We start from the raw sequence: 17591 nt of genomic DNA on the forward strand, positions 1-17591 counted from the left end.
ATAGACATTAAGGTCAGAAGGGACCATCATGATCATCTAGTCTGATCTCCTGCACAATGCAGGCCACAGAATCTCACCTACCCACTCCTGCGATAAACCTCTCACCTATGTCTGAGCTATTGAAGTCCTCAGATCATGGTTTAAAGACTTCAAGGTGCAGAGAATCCTCCAGCAAGTGACCCATGCCCCACACTGCAGGGGAAGGCGAACCCCCCCCCCAGTGCCTCTTCCAATCTTCCCTGGAGGAAAATTTCTTCCCGACCCCAAATATGGCGATTAGCTGAACCCTGAGCATGTGGGCAAGATTCACCAGCCAGATATCGTTCAGAACCAGTCATGTAGGCTTTGATTTTCAGCGCTGTTTTTGTGAAGGGCTCTCTTAGCTATCAGGTTGTCAGTCATGCCACTGAAGGACTTTGCCCCACTGGCAAGATCAGCCAAATCATTTGCCACCTTATGCAATCTGATTTCTGGTTTCCATAAGCAAGGAGAGTTGCCGTTATTCTCTGTCCAAACGCTTCGATGGACGCAATATGTGCTTTAATTTCCATTGAGTTAATTAAAGTGACCACATCTTCAGCAGATGAACTGCAGCTTTGCTCCTTCTCCTCTTTAAAAAAAAATTCCACGTAATTCTGCACGTGGCAGGTCTGAAAAGGGACAGCTTCAAACCAGCTGTTCTACCGTGTAATTACTGGGGAAGGTGGAATTTCAGGCATTTTCCCTTTTTCCTGCAACGATTGATGGACCCGTGCTTTGCGAACAGGGCAGGCAGTGAATGCACGTTTTACAGCAATGCCGAGTTCTTTTACTTTTCCAAATGGTTTTTCTCCAGGTATCACCCACTAAGCTGAGAAGAATTGCAGTGCGTGTTACATGCACCAGATTCAGAAAAAGTGCTTTGAGGCTACGTTCCCAGGTTTTGTTTGGATATGTAGCATTGTCAGTGACAAAAGAAGTGACTTTATCAAAAGCAATTCCGTATTTCTGAACTGACTGCCCAAGCCCCACCATCCCAGGCTGACGTTGTGGAGCTCACAAAAAATCACAGAATCCATCACCTCCATGGCCAACTCTTAGCCTTACCCATGCTTAAAGTTAGGCATGTGCTAAAGTACCTTCCTGAATCAGGGCCAGAAAGATTAAGTGACTTGGCTGAGGTCACACAGAAAGCCTGTGGCATAGCCAGAAACCAGATCTTCTGAATCAAAGTCCAGTGCCATAAACAGAAGACCTTCTCCCCTTCCTCTTTGTCATCTAGCCCTTGGTGCTTATCTGATTTAACACAATTCACTCTAAGTACTGTATCGAAAAGGGAACGTTACAATGGTGGTGAAGGGGGTCAGAGGCTGGGAGGGAGAGGAATTAGGGTTGACATTTTATGTCTTTTAAAAGTCTGACCTTTTGGAAATATCACTGTGTACTTTTTAAATATTAATAAAGGCACTAGCTGTTAGAAGGCGGAGTGGCTGTTGTCGGGGGGGTGACCTTTCATTGAAGTAAAAGAAAATTGACAGTTTTATTAGCTGTAGAGCACTGCAAATGAAAATTAATAAATAAATAAATAAATAAATAAAAGCTGCCACTGTAATTTAGCTAAACTAGCTCCATTCTGTAAATGAATCTGAATATAAGGTTAAGTTGCAATGTTGCTGCAGGCTCAGTTCATACCTCAGCCCAGATTCAATTCCTGGCTAGCCTCAGGTTTGGGAAGATACAGTATTTCTATGTTCGACATTCTTTACAACAAAGGCTTTGTTTGCCAGAGGTTAGAGCAGGGAAAAAGGTACCCTAGCTGTTATGCTAGTGCTATCAGTGAGTCATTGGTAAGTCACGTCTCCTATTTGTGCCACAGTTTCCTCATTTGTACAACGGATATAACAGAGTTAAAAATTGTATTCGAGCTAATGTTAAAATTAATTAATACCTAAGTTAAGAAAAGAGTGTCTGTACATCTGGGTACAGTGCTTAAATTTTCCAAAAGTACAAAGATTGGTTTAAAAGTAATACAATACACACAGTACGTAATCAGCAACCCAAATAAGATTAATAAATTTAATGATACAATTTAGATATTAGTATCCTAAATATTCGGGTACATCACTCATGGAAAAGTTATACAGAGAGTTGGTTGTGGAAAGCAAATATAGCAATGAGTGCAGATTGTCCCTTAGTAATTGAGCATTTAGGATAGGTTGTCCCTTAGTAGATATTATTCATCAGAGAAGTATTTCAGTTACTTTCCAATTTTGCTTCTCATTGGCACTCCAGCTTATCTCTCCTGGTATTGCCGATGTCCAGCAATGTGTTCTAGGTAGATATCCCTCGACCACCTGATGATGTCCGACACCATGAGTTGCCACATCAGCCAAGTGTAGCGCTGACCAATTCCACATTTTTGCAATACTTGCTCGTTACTGGGGTGCCATGTGCCCAGGGATCTGATGATCAGTGCATGAGTTTGAACCTGGTAACCCCTAGCTCTCAAGGTGTCAGCCAGAGGGGAGGTATTTCTCCGGCTTTCGAGATGGGGAGTCACAGAAGGCCGGGGTCCTGTTTTCAAAGGGAACTGTGATGTCCATCATGATGATCCTCTGGTTGGTGGTGATGACATCCAGTCGCAGTTGGCTGTCCATTCCGGGGATGGCGGAGTTCATGGCCATCTTCCCTATGAGTGGCGGGATGGCTCAGAGTAGGGGATTCTAGATGGTGTTGTGGTGCAGCTGCCAGGCTGTAGAATGGGACTTGCAATTACACAAGACATGGGGTAGCGTCTCGTTGGCATAGCCGCACTTCCTGCATTGCTTGTCCCAATTCCCAAGGCGGACGGCTCTGTTCAGCGGGACACAGTTGAGCCAGGCCCTGTGGATGAACCTCAAGTCAGCAAATCAGGTGAAGTTCTCCATGTAGCATCCTTCTGTTGAAGAGCAGATGAGATGACGTTTATCCTGGCTGTGATGTCCCAAAGGTCATCCTCGAGGTGCAAGATCTCCCTGCAGCAGCATCTCCACGGGGTTTTTTTTTTCAAGGAAAAGTCACTTTTCCCATCAGTGCTGCTCATCTACAACATCCTGGAAGCGCTGAGGGTCTTCTTAGAGGCTGTTTCCCGATGGGTGTTCCATGGAGCAGCAGTAGTCAAAGCAGCGGTTGAAGAATTCTGTGGAATTGCTCAATCTGTTGCCGTCTTGTAGGTCTGTCCTGGAGTCTCCAAAACAGCATGAAGATCTTCTTTTGAAACAGCAGTAATAGATTTCATCTTCAAACAGTAGTCTTCTTCAGGATAGCAAGTCGAGGCTTCCAGTAGGTGCAGTGTTCTGCCTCAGTAATTAAACTGGTAAGAACAGATTTACAATTTTTGTTGAAGCTAATGTTAAAATTATATAATACACAGGTTAAGGAACGAGTGTCTGTACATCTGGGTATAGTACTTAGGCTATTCACAAATACAAAGTTTGGCTTAAAAGTCATAAGATACATATAGTACATAATCTCAAATTACCAAATTTAGGTGAATAAATTTAACAATAGGTTTCAGAGTAGCAGCCGTGTTAGTCTGTATTCGCAAAAAGAAAAGGAGTACTTGTGGCACCTTACAGACTAACCAATTTATTTGAGCATAAGCTTCCGATGCATCCGATGAAGTGAGCTGTAGCTCATGAAAGCTCATGCTCAAATAAATTGGTTAGTCTCTAAGCTGCCACAAGTACTCCTTATATTTGTGTGTGTGTGTTGAGAGCTACATGTCACAGGCTGAGGCAAAAATATTAACCTCAATGATACTAGTTGAAGGAGATGGTTCAGTATGTCTAATGTCATCCTCGGAGAACCTTAGTCCTGCCAAAACACAGTAGAGTCTTATTCTCCTCTGACTTCAGTTTTACACCAGTGTAACTCCAGTGATTTCAGTGGAGGTACTACTAATTTACACTGGCGTAAAGGAGAGGAGGAGCAGACCTTTTATACTTTTGAAATCTGTGCTTCCTATTTTCTCTGCTGCTCCGCCCCCTTCTCTGCAGGTCCTACTGATTCCATGCTCGCTGCTGCTGTTCAGAGCAAAATCGGCACTTCCAGTCAAGTCATTTATACGTCATCCTCTTGTGTCTTGAAAAGATTTAACTCTCATAATCCTGGATGCTAGCAGCTGAATTCCTGCCCTCCTGTGCACCTTTTTTCCTCTTTTGCTCCTTCTCAACAACCTTAACCCTCCTCTCTCCTTTTTTTTTTATATGTTTCTCTCGTACTCTTCAACTTTCTCTTGGGTCCTCTCCTCTTTATCTATGAACTTCTCATCACATCATCTACATTGCAATCAATGGATAGGGCACTGGATTGGGACACACAAGAAGTGGGTTCTGGTTTCTGGCTCTGCTATTGACCTTCTCTCTGACCTTTGGCAAATGACTTCTTATCTCTGTGCCTCTATTTCCCCTCCTAGTCTTTGTCATCTATTTTGATTGTAAGCTCTTCAGGGCAGAGAATCTCTCTCTTATTAAGCATCAGAGGGGTAGCTGTGTTAGTCTAGATCTGTAAAAGTGGCAAAGAGTCCTGTGGCACCTCATAGACTAACAGATGTATTGGAGCATGAGCTTTCGTGGGTGAATACCCACTTCATCCAACGAAGTGGGTATTCACCCACGAAAGCTCATGCTCCAATATGTCTGTTAGTCTATAAGGTGCTGTAAGGGACTGCGGAAGACTCTGTGACGGCCTAGCTAGGGAAGAACACTTTCTCGTGCAGACGGTTACTATCGGTCAGTGTCGGACATGAGGAACTGGTCGAAACCAGTCCTCAACTGGCCCTCGTGTGGCCCCTTGCCAGTAAAGGAGCACAACCCCTTAGTAATTATACATGAGCTGATAATGTTAAGTGTATATTAATGCCTGCTTTCCTCCCCTTCGTTGGACGCCGTCCCACGCATTGCTCCGGAGCGCTGGGCTCTCCGCCTCTGTGACAGCAATGCTTGGAGTCCCCGTTGCGGGTGTGTCACTTACCTTCAATAAAGCCAACAATTCGCCGCTTTGCTGCGTTTGAGCCTCGCTTTTTCGGAGCACCCCTGGCAGGCCTCCCGGGCCTAGAACAGAACAGGTGCCACAGGACTCTTTCTCTCTCACTAGGCATTTGTACAAAGCCTCGCACAACGGAAGCCATATCTCAACTGGAGTCTTTAGGTGCTACTGAAATACAAATTAAAGTAATTATTGGTTAAAGCTGTCTGCATTCCTCTGGTGTCTGAAGATACTGTATCCTGCTTTCTCTCATTGTGTGTCCCATAATTGGGCAGGTGGAGTTAAAGAGAAGCATAAACAAGAAAGGGCATTTGAAGAAACTTTTAGTCCTTCCATCAGGCTTTCAGGGTGACTGAAATAACTAGAAGATCCTATGATATCTTAGCCAAAAATAAGTGACTGATATGTGCCTAACAGATCTATGTTTTGATATTAACCACACTGGCATGCAGTTTTTTTTTTTTTTTAATGTTCAAAGTCTATTTGATTAAATCTCAGAGCAGAAAGACAACTGGCACTTCAAGACAACGAACTGCAACTAAATCACACTGTTTGATTTAAGTTTTCAAAATGTTAATAATAAAATAATTACTTGATTTTCAGTTCCTGATGTTTCCTGTGGAATAATTTTCATAGACTGCTTTAGCTCATGAAAGCACATGGGCCCAGATCCTCAGAAGTATTGAGGCTTTGAATGGAAACTTCTATTGATTTCACATGCTAGTTCACATAAGACATCAATTTGAATCAAGCACAAGGGAAAAATCTGGGCACAAGAATATGAATACATAAGAGAGGGAGCAGAGTGTAGAGTGAAACCGTTTTAGGGAGACATTTAAATCCTCATTGGGGAAAGAATCTAGATGCACTTCAGTATTTTGTGTATAGCCACAAACTCCAGACATGAAGAAAAAGGCATGGGAATTAAAAAGGAATATAGAAAACTAAGGCAACATCTCAAAAAGAACACACCAGCTCTCTTGCTGTTTGGCTCTCTCTGTTTTTTAGGGGTTCACAATTTTCCTGCTATTTATGTACAGGCGTGATTACCTGCCCTTTCCTAGTTACTATAAGCAGCCAGTCCACATCGAAGTCCAGTAAAAAGAATAACTTAAAATACAATATAAATCCAGATTTATAAGTATTTATTAATGACTTAAAACCACTATCTGAAAGGACGGATAAATCAATAGCAATGGATATAAAGGTATTGATAACTGATAATCCATACATTTAAAATATGGAAAAAATAGCTTACATTTAGTAATAGTGAGATACATGGAATGGAGCTCCAAGATCTCTACTTGACACTGAACATAGTCATCATATCTGCAGTGGTATATACAACGAGTCTACAAATATTTTCCTTAAAATTTTTACCTCTCTCAATTCCTAAGATTTTTAAAAGATCATCATTTCCTTCTCTCCATTTGCCACAAGCCCCAACAATGAGACCAAAGAAGTGGACGTTTGTACCTCCCATTAGTTTCTTAATATCTTCCTCCAATTCGAGGTAATAGGTGACTTTCTCTTTGTGGACTTTCTCCAGACTATCGGCATTATCCTCCCAGCAAATTGTGACATCTACCACCACCGCAATATGTCCTTTTAAAAAAACAATATCTGGCTTTCTCAAATTTCCTTCTTTAGTTCTTAGGTGAGGTTCTACAATTGATTTCCACCCCAATTTACACACTTTATCTACTACTGTGAAAACTACCCTATTATGTCTTCTTATCCTAGCCTCTTTAGTTTTAAAACATTGTCCCGGTATGTGTGGTATTGTCTCTAACCTTACCACACCATCTACAGGAGGCCTTTAATCCTTCTCTACCTCTTTCCAACGTTTGTCTTGTAGGGTAAACATTGGCCCTAAGTTGTAATATGTCAATTAGTGAGGAGGATCTAACCATACAAGATATTTTCAAAATTGAATTACAAATTACATCGTTCTTAAAATACTTAATATCTACCCCCTGACACCTCAACCCACACCATCTAAAAATTCCTCCTCCCTCCATTTCTGCACCAAGAACCAATATTTTATCTACTAGATTTTCTCCAGCATATAGATAGGATAAATCTATCCAATTATCTTTAGATACAATATGTCTTCTCCACTTGCATTAACCATATTTAGTGCACAAATACCCAACATGCTTATCTGCAAGTCCTCCATCTCTTCCCCTTGCATAAAATAATCCATCGGCGGTACATTGTGGGAGATGTAAAATCTGTTTTACTATTTTCCTAACTAAAACATCCAACTCATGTAAAAGATAAAAAGGAGGCTCAATTAAAAGTAAATTATAAAATAGCCTTGGTAAAATATATGTTTGTAAAATCCTCGGTTTTTGGACTGGTTTAAGAGGAGCCTTGCTTAAGTTCTTGCTCCGTTCAATCAATTTGTCCTTAAGAGACAATCCTCCAATCCCTATCTAAGGATCTATCCTTGCACCCAAATACTTTTCGAATTCTCCTGGCTGTACATAATCAATAATTTCAGTACCCTGTCTCCAATTATCCTTGGGATTAATCACATCAGTTTTGTATTTTGCGAGTATGTGAAATCCCTTAGTTTTTTTCACATTAACCCAAAGATTAGTATTTCTACAGAAACATTCTAAAATTGCTAGATTTTTGACCATCCCTTGATACAACCCACTTAAAATTGCCATGTCGTCGGCAAATGCCAACGACATGACACTATTTCCTTGAACGTAAAACCCAGAGCCCTCTGTTTCCAACCTAGTTAATAAAGGATCCATGGCAATATTGAATAAAATAGGAGATAAAGGGTCTCCTTGCTTAACCCCACTCCTAATTAAAATAGATGCAGTGCTCTTTTCACCCATCCAAACCCTTGTGGTGCAATTATCATAGAGGTCCCCTATAATTTCTATAAAGTGCTCATCTATCCCAAACCTTCTCAGGCTGGACGTAATATGTCCATGTCCCACCGAATCAAATGCCTTTGCCAAATCCACAAATACAATAGCTAATTCCTCTCCATTTCGCTTTGCCCCCTTTATTGAATTGTTTAAAATTGAGATATTCTCTTCACATCCAGGAGCGGAGATAAAACCTTTTCATCTATTGCAGATTTTGACTGCAGTCATTAATCTTTTAGCTAAAATTTTCGTATACAGTTGTATCTACATAGAACCTATTGTTAATGGCCTCCAGGAGGATACTTTCTTTAATTCTTCCTTAATTCATGTTTTAGGAATTAAAATTGTTCTATTTTCTTTAAAAACATCAGGGACCTGACTATTTAAAGACCATATATTAAAAATTCTCATGAGAATTAAGGAATCCAGATTAAAAATATCACATAAATTGTTTACTGTACTTTTATCTGGGCCAGGGGCACTATCTTTGTGAATTTCTCTCAGGGCCTCCCTAATTTCATCCACAGAAATAGGACTCATTAATAAATCATTATCTGCTCTCTCTGTGGCCGGGGGCCATCCTACAGTACTTCCATGTCCAATCTTTTCTAATATATCTACATAGTATGACTCAATATCTTTAAGGGGAATATTACATTTAGCCCTATCTGGTTCCCCCATGATAATACGTGCTAATCTTCTTTTATCCTTAACAAATAACTGTTGGTAAAATTTGTACCTAGCCTTCTTAGTGGCATATCTCCGAATAGAGTTAGACTGTCTCTTTCTATCACCCACCCCTCTATTCCCTTTTCTATTATTATTATCCATCTCCTGTTGTTCCTCACATCTACTAATATCTATCTCTATCAACGAATTACACACCTTCTCCACCATTGCCCATCCAAATGATTTAGTCTGATTTTCCTTCAATAAAATTTCGATCTCCTCTAAGCTATTCAATATTTCTCCAGCTTTCCTACTTTGTCTCCCGTGCCTACATACCTTCCCCATCTTGTCCACATATGGATGCTCCTTTAGTGGCAAAATTCTTTCTCTCGGGGGCGGAACTTCCAGTATATTCTCTTCAACCCTATCTACCTCTCCTGCTTCATCAATATCTCTATCTTTCTTGATCTTTCTCTTAGCCAATTCACAGCTTTTATCAGAAATTTGTTTGTTGGTCTTTGTTTTTAATTTGCTTTCAATACACTTATTAATATTCCTTTTTCCTAGATATTTGGTCTCCAATCGAATAAGCAGCTCAATCTCATGATCCATTGAGATCGAGAACAAATTGACTCTCTGGCCTTACTCTTAGCTGTTATGTTCTCTTTTCTCTGTTCATTTCTAATAGCGGGGTGTCTATCTCTACAATGCTGGCTTAAGCCCGATTTAATATGAAAAGCCATCCTACAACTTGAGAAGGTATAGCCCTTCACCAGGGTATCCACCTCCTTGGGCACGCATTTGGGGTAGTGGCATGCTATATTGTGGAATTGAGAGGACTTTCCACACTTTTTGCAGACCACTCTTATGGCCTTGCTTTTATGTACAACATTAATGTGTTTTGCCCATTTTCCAAATGTTGCTAAAATCTGCGGGCAAATTGGACAATTAAAACAATCGATGGGATATTCTAGATAAAAAAACTGTCTTTCCATGAGTTACTATTTAATAAATTTGGTAAATTTGTTAAATTATCTATATCTATATTGTTAAAAACAGTAGTTAAATTAGTTAAATTAGTATTAAAATGCCCAGATTCTTTAAAATACGGATCTTCAAATGCATTTAAATACTCAAAACCAGGATTAAAATTGTCCATATCTAAATTATTAAAAGTGTTATTAGAAAAAACCATAGGTAGAAATGATAAAACATCCTCACCTATTAAATCAATTTCCTCAACTCCCTTCTCATTTTCAATAGAGAAAATTCCCTCTTCTTAGACTCATGAGAAATCCACTCATTAAAAAACATCTTATCCATAGGTCCAGCGACCCTAATTACTCCCCTAATATATTTAACACTTCTGGATGGGGCATCAAAGCCAGCAGCAGGGGCGTTGTTTACCTGGTCCAGCGTCAATCCGGTATGTAAATAAAAATTTCTTTTTTCCATAATTAAAAGATATAATGCTTACTAGGGGGAAACTAACCCTTACCAGGGGGATTCAACCCATACATGGGGGAGGCTACCCTTGCCAGGGGGAAACTACCCTTACCAGGGTAACAGATTTGTTGGGGCTGCCCACCCCAATCCCCACCTCAAAAGGGATGGGGATTCATCCTCCGCAATCCCCCCGGTTATCCAAGCCAGTTACCATCTCTCAGCACGAGGAGGTAGCAGTTGGACTTACTATCCAGAGGCTTTCCTCAATGAGGAGTCCCAGCCAGCATAATGTCGAGCCCTAATGAGAGTTTGGAAGAGGGCTCAGATCTTGGCAGAGATTGCCCCTATTGGCTGGGTTCACACCCATATCCGCCTCACTGATCACCCAATCCACCACAACCCTCAGGTATTCATAAGCATCCAGGCTCGACATCTGGAAGGGTCCAGAGACGCATGGGTAGTCATTAAGAGAGCCAACAAAAGTCATTAAGAGAGTTAAAACATGGCTTTCTACTTGTCATTGTGTGTACTGAGTTTAGGACTTCTCCCAGGGCTGTATTAGCACCATAACAGTAATATAAATGATTAATGATAATACCTCACAACTACGTGCTACTTTTCATCCCCAAGGACCGCAAAGCACTTTAAGAAGCGGCTCCAGTCCTGTCGTTGTTTGTCCTCAGATCTCCCACTGAAGGCAGTGGCAGGAGCTGAAGCCAGGTTGATGGTAGGGCCAGGTCCATCATAAGGAAAAGAATCACTGTACACACTAATGAAATGCTGCAGCTGTTTAATATGACACAGCAACACTACAACTATTTGGGGGAGAATAGTAGAAGTATCATATTCAAAACTGCAAGTTAATTTGGGGATCCCATGTCCATTGAAGTCAATGGAAAAACTCTTCATTGACCCCAGTGGGCTTTGAGTCAGGCCTAAAGTCATGTAGAATATAATTATCTATACTTGAACTATGCAGAATACTGCCTCTACCATGGCTCTAATGGAAAAATAAATGCCCTCTTGACATCTCGCCCAAGAACTTACAATTGTGACCAGAAGTTAAAATGATCCATCTCTACCAAGAGAGATTTAAAACTCAGCAAAAGTTTATAATCAGATTCCACATCCCATCTAAACACCGAATAGTGTATGTCAGAGGAGAAGAATTGCAAGGGAAAGGTTATTAGATTTGCAAAGCTTTAGTATGACCGACAGACTTATTTAGCAGAGTTGAAAGAAGACAAGAGAAAACTATTACGGTACATCTCCTAATCGCAGGAATGAACATCTCCACAAGAATAAGTTAAAACAACGAATGTTCTTTGTGTGACTGACTTATGTGTCCTGAAAAGAAGGATTCGATATTTTGTGAGCTCTTGAAGAGATTGGGAGGGCTGGCTCTGTTGTTGTTTTTGTGTGATGTCCTTTCGCCAAAGGGATTTTCTTGGGCCTTCCTCAGTGCAAGGGGGCTGGACCTGATGATTTTGAGGTTCCTTCCAGCCCGACATTTCTATGATTCTATGATCTTCAATAGTTAACTTGCTGGTGCTTATCATAGTGACTGATAATAAGAACATAAGAGTGGCCATACTGGGTCAGACTAATGGTCCAGTGGCCAGTGCGAGACATTTCAGAGGGGATGAACAGAACAGGGCAATTATCGAGTGATCAATCCCCAGTCACCCACTCCCAGCATCTAGCAGTCAGAGGTTTAGGGACATCCAGTGGATAGGGTTGCATCCCTGACCATGCTGGCTAATAGCCATTGATGGACCTATTCTCCATGAACTTATGTAATTCTTTTTTGAATCCAGTTATACTTTAGTCCTTCACAACATCCCCTGGCAATGAGTTCCACAGATTGACTGTGCATTGTGTGAAGTAGTTCCTTTTGTTTGTTTTAAGTCTGCTGCCTATTGGTTTCCTTGGGTGACCCCAGTTGTTGTACTATGAAAAAGGGGGTAAATAACACTTCCCTATTCACTTTCTGCATACTATTCATGATTTTTTCTTTTTTTCATTTCTTTTCTAAGCTGATCAGTCCCTGCCTTTTTATTCTTCCCTCATATGGAAGCTGTTCCATACCCCTATTCATTTTTGTTGCCCTTCTCTGTATCTCTTCCAGTTCTAATATCTTTTTGAGAACTGCATGAACTATTCAAGGTGTTGGTGTACCATGGATTTATATAGTGACATTATGATATTTTCTCTGCTATTACCTATTCCCTTTCTAATGCTGCCTAACATACTGTTAGATTTTTTGTCTGTCGCTACACATTGAGCAGATATTTTCATAGACTATCCATGATCACTCCAAGATCTCTTTCGTGAGTGGTAACAGCTAATTTAGACCCCATCACTTTGTAGGTATAGTTAGGATTATGTTTCCAGTGTGCACTACTTTGCACTTTTCAACACTGAATTTCATCTGCCAGTTTTCTGAGGTCCCTTTGTAACTCTTTGCTGTCATCTTTGGACTTAACTATCTTGAGTATTGTCTGCAAGTTTTGCCACCTCACTGTTCATCCCCTTTTCCAGATCATTTATGAATATATTGAACAGTAGACGTCCCAGGACAGATGATTGGGGAACCCAGCTATTTACCTCTCTCCATTCTGGAAACTGACCATGTATCCTACTTTTTGTTTCCTACCTTTTAAACCAGTTACTGATCCATAAGAGAACCTTCCTTATTCTCCCATGACTGCTTATGAGTCTTTGGTGTGGGACCTTGTCAAAAGCTTTCTGAAAATATTTTCTGAAATATTGTCTTATTGTTTCCTTGTGTTCCACTCTGTATCCATCTGTGGTCTCTTGTTTTCTACTTAGATTGTAACTCTTTGGGGCAGGAACTGTCATTTTGTTCAATGTTTGTACAGTGTCTAACCCAGCTGGTTCCTGATCCATGACTCGGGTTCCTAGGCGGTATGGAAACACAAATAATAAATAAGGCCTATTTGGAGAGATTAAGTGGTGATGCTGGACTTCAGTGGTGCACATCAAGAAATTTCACCCTATGCACCAACCTCTGCTGGTGTAAATCAGCTGTGATACAACCATAGCGGTGTAGGACTCCAAAGGACCTCAATAGGTCATCGAGTCCAGTTCCTTGAACTCACAACAGGACTGAGTAATAACTACACCATTCCTGACACGTGTTTCTCTAATCTGTTCTTTAAAACCTCCATTGATGGAGATACCACAACTGCCATAGGCTGTTTGCTCCAGGGCTTAACTACCCTGACAGGAAGTTTTTCCTAATGTCCAGCCTAAACCACTCTTGCAGAAATTTAATCCCATTGTTTCTTGCCCTATCCTCAGAGATTAACAAGAACAATTTTCCAGCCTCCTCCTTGTAATAATCTTTTATGTACTTGAAGACAGTTATGTGCCCACTCAGTCTTCTCTTCTCCAGACTAAACAAACCCAATTTTTTCAATCTTTCTTCATAGGTCACTTTTCTAGACCTTTAATCATTTTTGTTACTCTCCTCTGGACTTTCTGCAATTTCTCCACATCTTTCCTGAAATGTGGCACCCAGAACTGGACACAATACTCCAGTTGAGGCCTAATCAGCACCGAGTAGAATTACTTCTCATGTCTTGCTTAGAACACTCCTGCTAATACATCCCAGAATGCTTTTTTTGCAACAGCGTTACATTGTTGACTCAGATTTAGCTTGTGATGTACTATAACCTCCAGTGGAGGACTTTGCATTTGTCATTATTGAATATTTTCCTATTTACTTCAGATCGTTTGTCCAGATCATTTTGAATTTTAATCCTATCCTCCAAAGCACTTGCAACTCCTCCCAACTTGGTATCATCTGCAAACTTTTTAAGTGTGTACTCTCTATTCCATTATCTAAATCACTGATGAAGGTATTGAACAGAACTGGACCAAGGACCGATCTCTGCAGGACCCCACTGAATATGCCCTTCCAGCTTGACTGTGAACTACTGATCATTACTCTCTGCGAGCAGTTTTCCAACCAGTTATGCACCCACCTTATAGTAGTTTCATATAGGTTATATCTGCCTAGTTTGTTTATGAGAAGGTCATGCAAGACAGTATCAAAAGCCTTACTAAAGTCAACATGTACCATATCTACCACTTCCCCCCATCCGCAAGGCTTGTTACCTTGTCAAAGAAAGCTATTTGGTTGGTTTGACACCAATTCAATCAATGCTGACACTATTGACAATCAATGCTGACTGTTACTTATCACCTTATTATCTTCTAGGCATTTGCAAATTGATTGCTTGATTATTTGCTCCATTATCTTTCCAGGTACTGAAGTTAAGCTGATTGGTCTGTAATTCTCCAGGTTGTGCTTATTCCCCTTTTTATAGGTTGGCACTCTATTTGTCCTCTTCCAATCCTCTGGAATCTCTCCCGTCTTCCATGAGTTTTCCAAGATAAATTAGCGATTGTCATGACTAATGCATACGTAGCATCTGAAAGCTATAAATAGAGAATGGGAGGGGGGGACAGACACACACTTTAGTGCCATACAGAGGACACAGATATTTGGAGGCATACAGTGTTTAAGTCAAAGATAATTTACTCTAAAAAAACAAAATAAAACAAGGACCACCCCTTTTAAATAATGACAACTGGCATGCTTCCTCCCTCCAAATAAATGCTCCCAGGCTCTTTAACAGTCTTACTGACCTCAGGACTCAGCCAAACTGTCTTTCTCTCCAGGGCTAAGAAAAGTGATTAATTTCAGGATTCACAGATGTTTGTCATAAGAAACAGACACAAAATTAGTTTTCAAATGCACTTAAAATAAAAAGCACAACCCTTGACAACCAAGCAAGTTCACTCATAGCATCATCCCAGCAGACATTCTGCACAGTATGACATCTGGTCTCTTATTACTGAAGGAATCACTCGCTGAGTGTCCCCTTTACAGGTGAACTATAGAATAGGAAATAACAGCTAGGGGAGACAGAAAAAGCCAGTCAAGATGAGCAGATCAGAGAACAGAAATCTGGGACACAATAGAGAAGGAGGGAATGAGTCTTATTAATAATAAGTAGTTATGGGAGTAGCTCACATTTATAGAGCATCTTATATCCTGAGGGATCACAAGGTGCTTCTCAGTCAAATGCTGCCCTAACCCTGTTTAGTATGAGGGGATGGAGACCATATAAGTGTCTTAAATTGACAGACAGAGATACAGCAAACTCAGCTTTCCAAACATTTAGGGTTATGTGAATCCACAAGAAATTTGTGTGGTTTTGTGTTTCATTACAGCCTTGAAACAGAGAAGCTTGGCTGAAAGGTTTGGGGAACTTTGGAATGAAATCGGGCTGAATTGATTGGATTAATTTTGATCGAAAACCAATGGAAAATGTACCAGTTTTAGCCATTGGCTGGTTTCACCTGACTGAATTTTGGAGACCGTTTGATCCTGACATTCAAAGTGAAACTTGAAAGGGGTGAAACTCTTGTCAGTTGAAACCAAGGAAAACTTTCACACAAAGCTCCTCTGAAGTGAAAGGAGTTTTGTCCATGCCTAGTTTCATACGTAATTGCTCCACAGTGGGGAGAAATTCTCTGCTAGTGCACATGGATGTGGTCATTTACACCTGCAGCGAATTTGTCCTTTGCTCTCTAGAGGGGAAAAGGATTTCCATGGAATCTGGAACAAGTTTAGATATACAATACGGAGAATGCAGTGAAGCTGTGATCCCATAACTTCTTGTCACAGGCGAGGTCAGAGTGAGCATGTAAGCCTCCTATTGTGCACATAGGGGCAATAATGATTTGTTAGAGATGCCACATTCTACTGGCTTCATGCACGAAGGGACATTGGGGGGAAAAAAGGCAGATTCCTCTGTCCTCTGCCATCCACCAAACGTAGCAGCATCTCGTCCCCGAACGTTCCAAAACATACATTCCTCCGTTGGGCTCGCTAGTTTACATGCTTCACCATGTGATGCACCCCCTCCAATCACAGAATCTGATGGTGCGTCAGCCTTTTGTGACATTACTTTTATACCTTTTTTACTGAAGATTGTTTTATTAGAATGGTCCAAGTGTAATTGCAAAGAAAGGACTACAAATGCAGACAATATTCCATGACTGTAGTGAGAAATCAATTATTCATAGACCGTGAGAAACAATTTCCAAAAATAATTAGAGCGGGCAGCATGCAGTTTTGGGAAGTCCCTTTCCAGTGCAAAGATAACTCGAGGGTCTCTCTCTGTTCTTATAGACCTTAACTCAGGTAGAGGCTAAATCATATAACACTGAGGCGAAAATGTCCCCCAGGGCCATCTCACAAATGTTAGGGAGTTTGCTACTGACTTTTATTGAATATTTATTCCTCTTGCAGGGTCTAAAGTGGTGCTGAAAGTCCATGCCTCCTTTTGCATATGCCTGCCTATTTTTGCATGCATTTTTGTGAATGTGGAGCAGAGCTATACGTGGACAAATAGTTATAGAAGTGCCTGAGTAGCCATGAGCAGGACCTAATCCCTGATTTGTGCATGAAGAAATGGCAGATGCGTGCACAAATCAGATGTACAGACTTCACTGGCTCCCTCTCTGTTTCCTCAAACATAAACTTCTTGTCTGCACTTTCAAGGCCCTTCACCACCTAGCCCCATCCTGTCATTTCTCATTCAGTATCAAAAGGTTGACTCCTACCTCCAATCGGCCCAGGATGTCAGCCTCCATTGCCCACTGTTCAATTTTCAAACAGGCATCCCTCTTGCTTTCTCCCATGCTGCCCCTCACACTTGAGAGGAACGCCTCTAGACAGCTGCAAAACTAACTTGTGATGCTCCTTAAAACTCTCCTTTGCTGTGAGGCCTACAAAACACTTGAGAGGTGTTAGGCTGCTGGGTGTGCCCAAGCTGACCAATATCATGCTGACCAATATTGTCTCATTCTTTCCTTGTGCTTTCCCACCTGTTGTCTCTTGTCTTATATTTACAGTGTGAGGGTCGTGGTCCATGACTGGGGCTCCTTTCCTGTACAATAGAAATAATAATAGAGTAGGCATAGATGTGGGCCTCTCCTTTCTATAAACCAGAGGTTGACCCCTGCAATCTGTCACTCACACACGTAATTCTTCCTCACATCAAGCTCTCAATGCGCTGCCTTCCCTTCCCACACCCAAACAATGACTACTTCCGAAGTTTAGTGATCTGTATCAATATTTTCCCCTTGTCATGAATTTTGGGGAAGGTTCATAGCTAACAAAGGAAAACGACTGACCTGAGAGAACTGAATCTTCCGGAGGCATTGCAGAATACGGTGTGTACAAGTTCATTGTACCACTCACTAGTTACACCAACAGCAATCAACACACAGTTTAAAATATTTGCTCCAAATTATTCAGAATCGGTGGTCTCCATACACAATTGGGAGAGCGCACATCCTGAATAATACTGACTAGCACAGGATAAGAATATAATAAATGGCTGGCTTGCAGCGTGGTTTGATTAAGCAACAATGAGGCACACATTTATTTTAACGGTAAGTCGCTGACAGAAAAAAAAAAAGGTAAGAATGGGAACAAAAGGGCCCCTCAGTGAATTCAGTTATTTTCCCCTTGAC

The 17591-nt window shown here is 41.0% G+C and overlaps 1 long non-coding RNA gene across 2 annotated transcripts in view; it reads right to left on the bottom strand.

Moving 5' to 3' along the window:
• Positions 1-2041: 2041 nt before the first annotated feature.
• Positions 2042-17591, bottom strand: part of LOC144929040 (uncharacterized) — a 41710-nt gene continuing 26160 nt past the window's right edge. For both annotated transcript variants that reach the window (XR_013635522.1, XR_012158328.1), the window contains 3 exons: positions 14245-14480; positions 4993-5175; positions 2042-3331 (listed from right to left, as the gene is read on the bottom strand). This is a non-coding gene — a long non-coding RNA (uncharacterized LOC144929040). The remainder of the gene's footprint in view (positions 3332-4992; positions 5176-14244; positions 14481-17591) is intronic.

This window comes from Lepidochelys kempii, chromosome 3 (assembly GCF_965140285.1).
Source record: "Lepidochelys kempii isolate rLepKem1 chromosome 3, rLepKem1.hap1, whole genome shotgun sequence".
Taxonomy (NCBI): Eukaryota; Metazoa; Chordata; order Testudines; family Cheloniidae; genus Lepidochelys; species Lepidochelys kempii.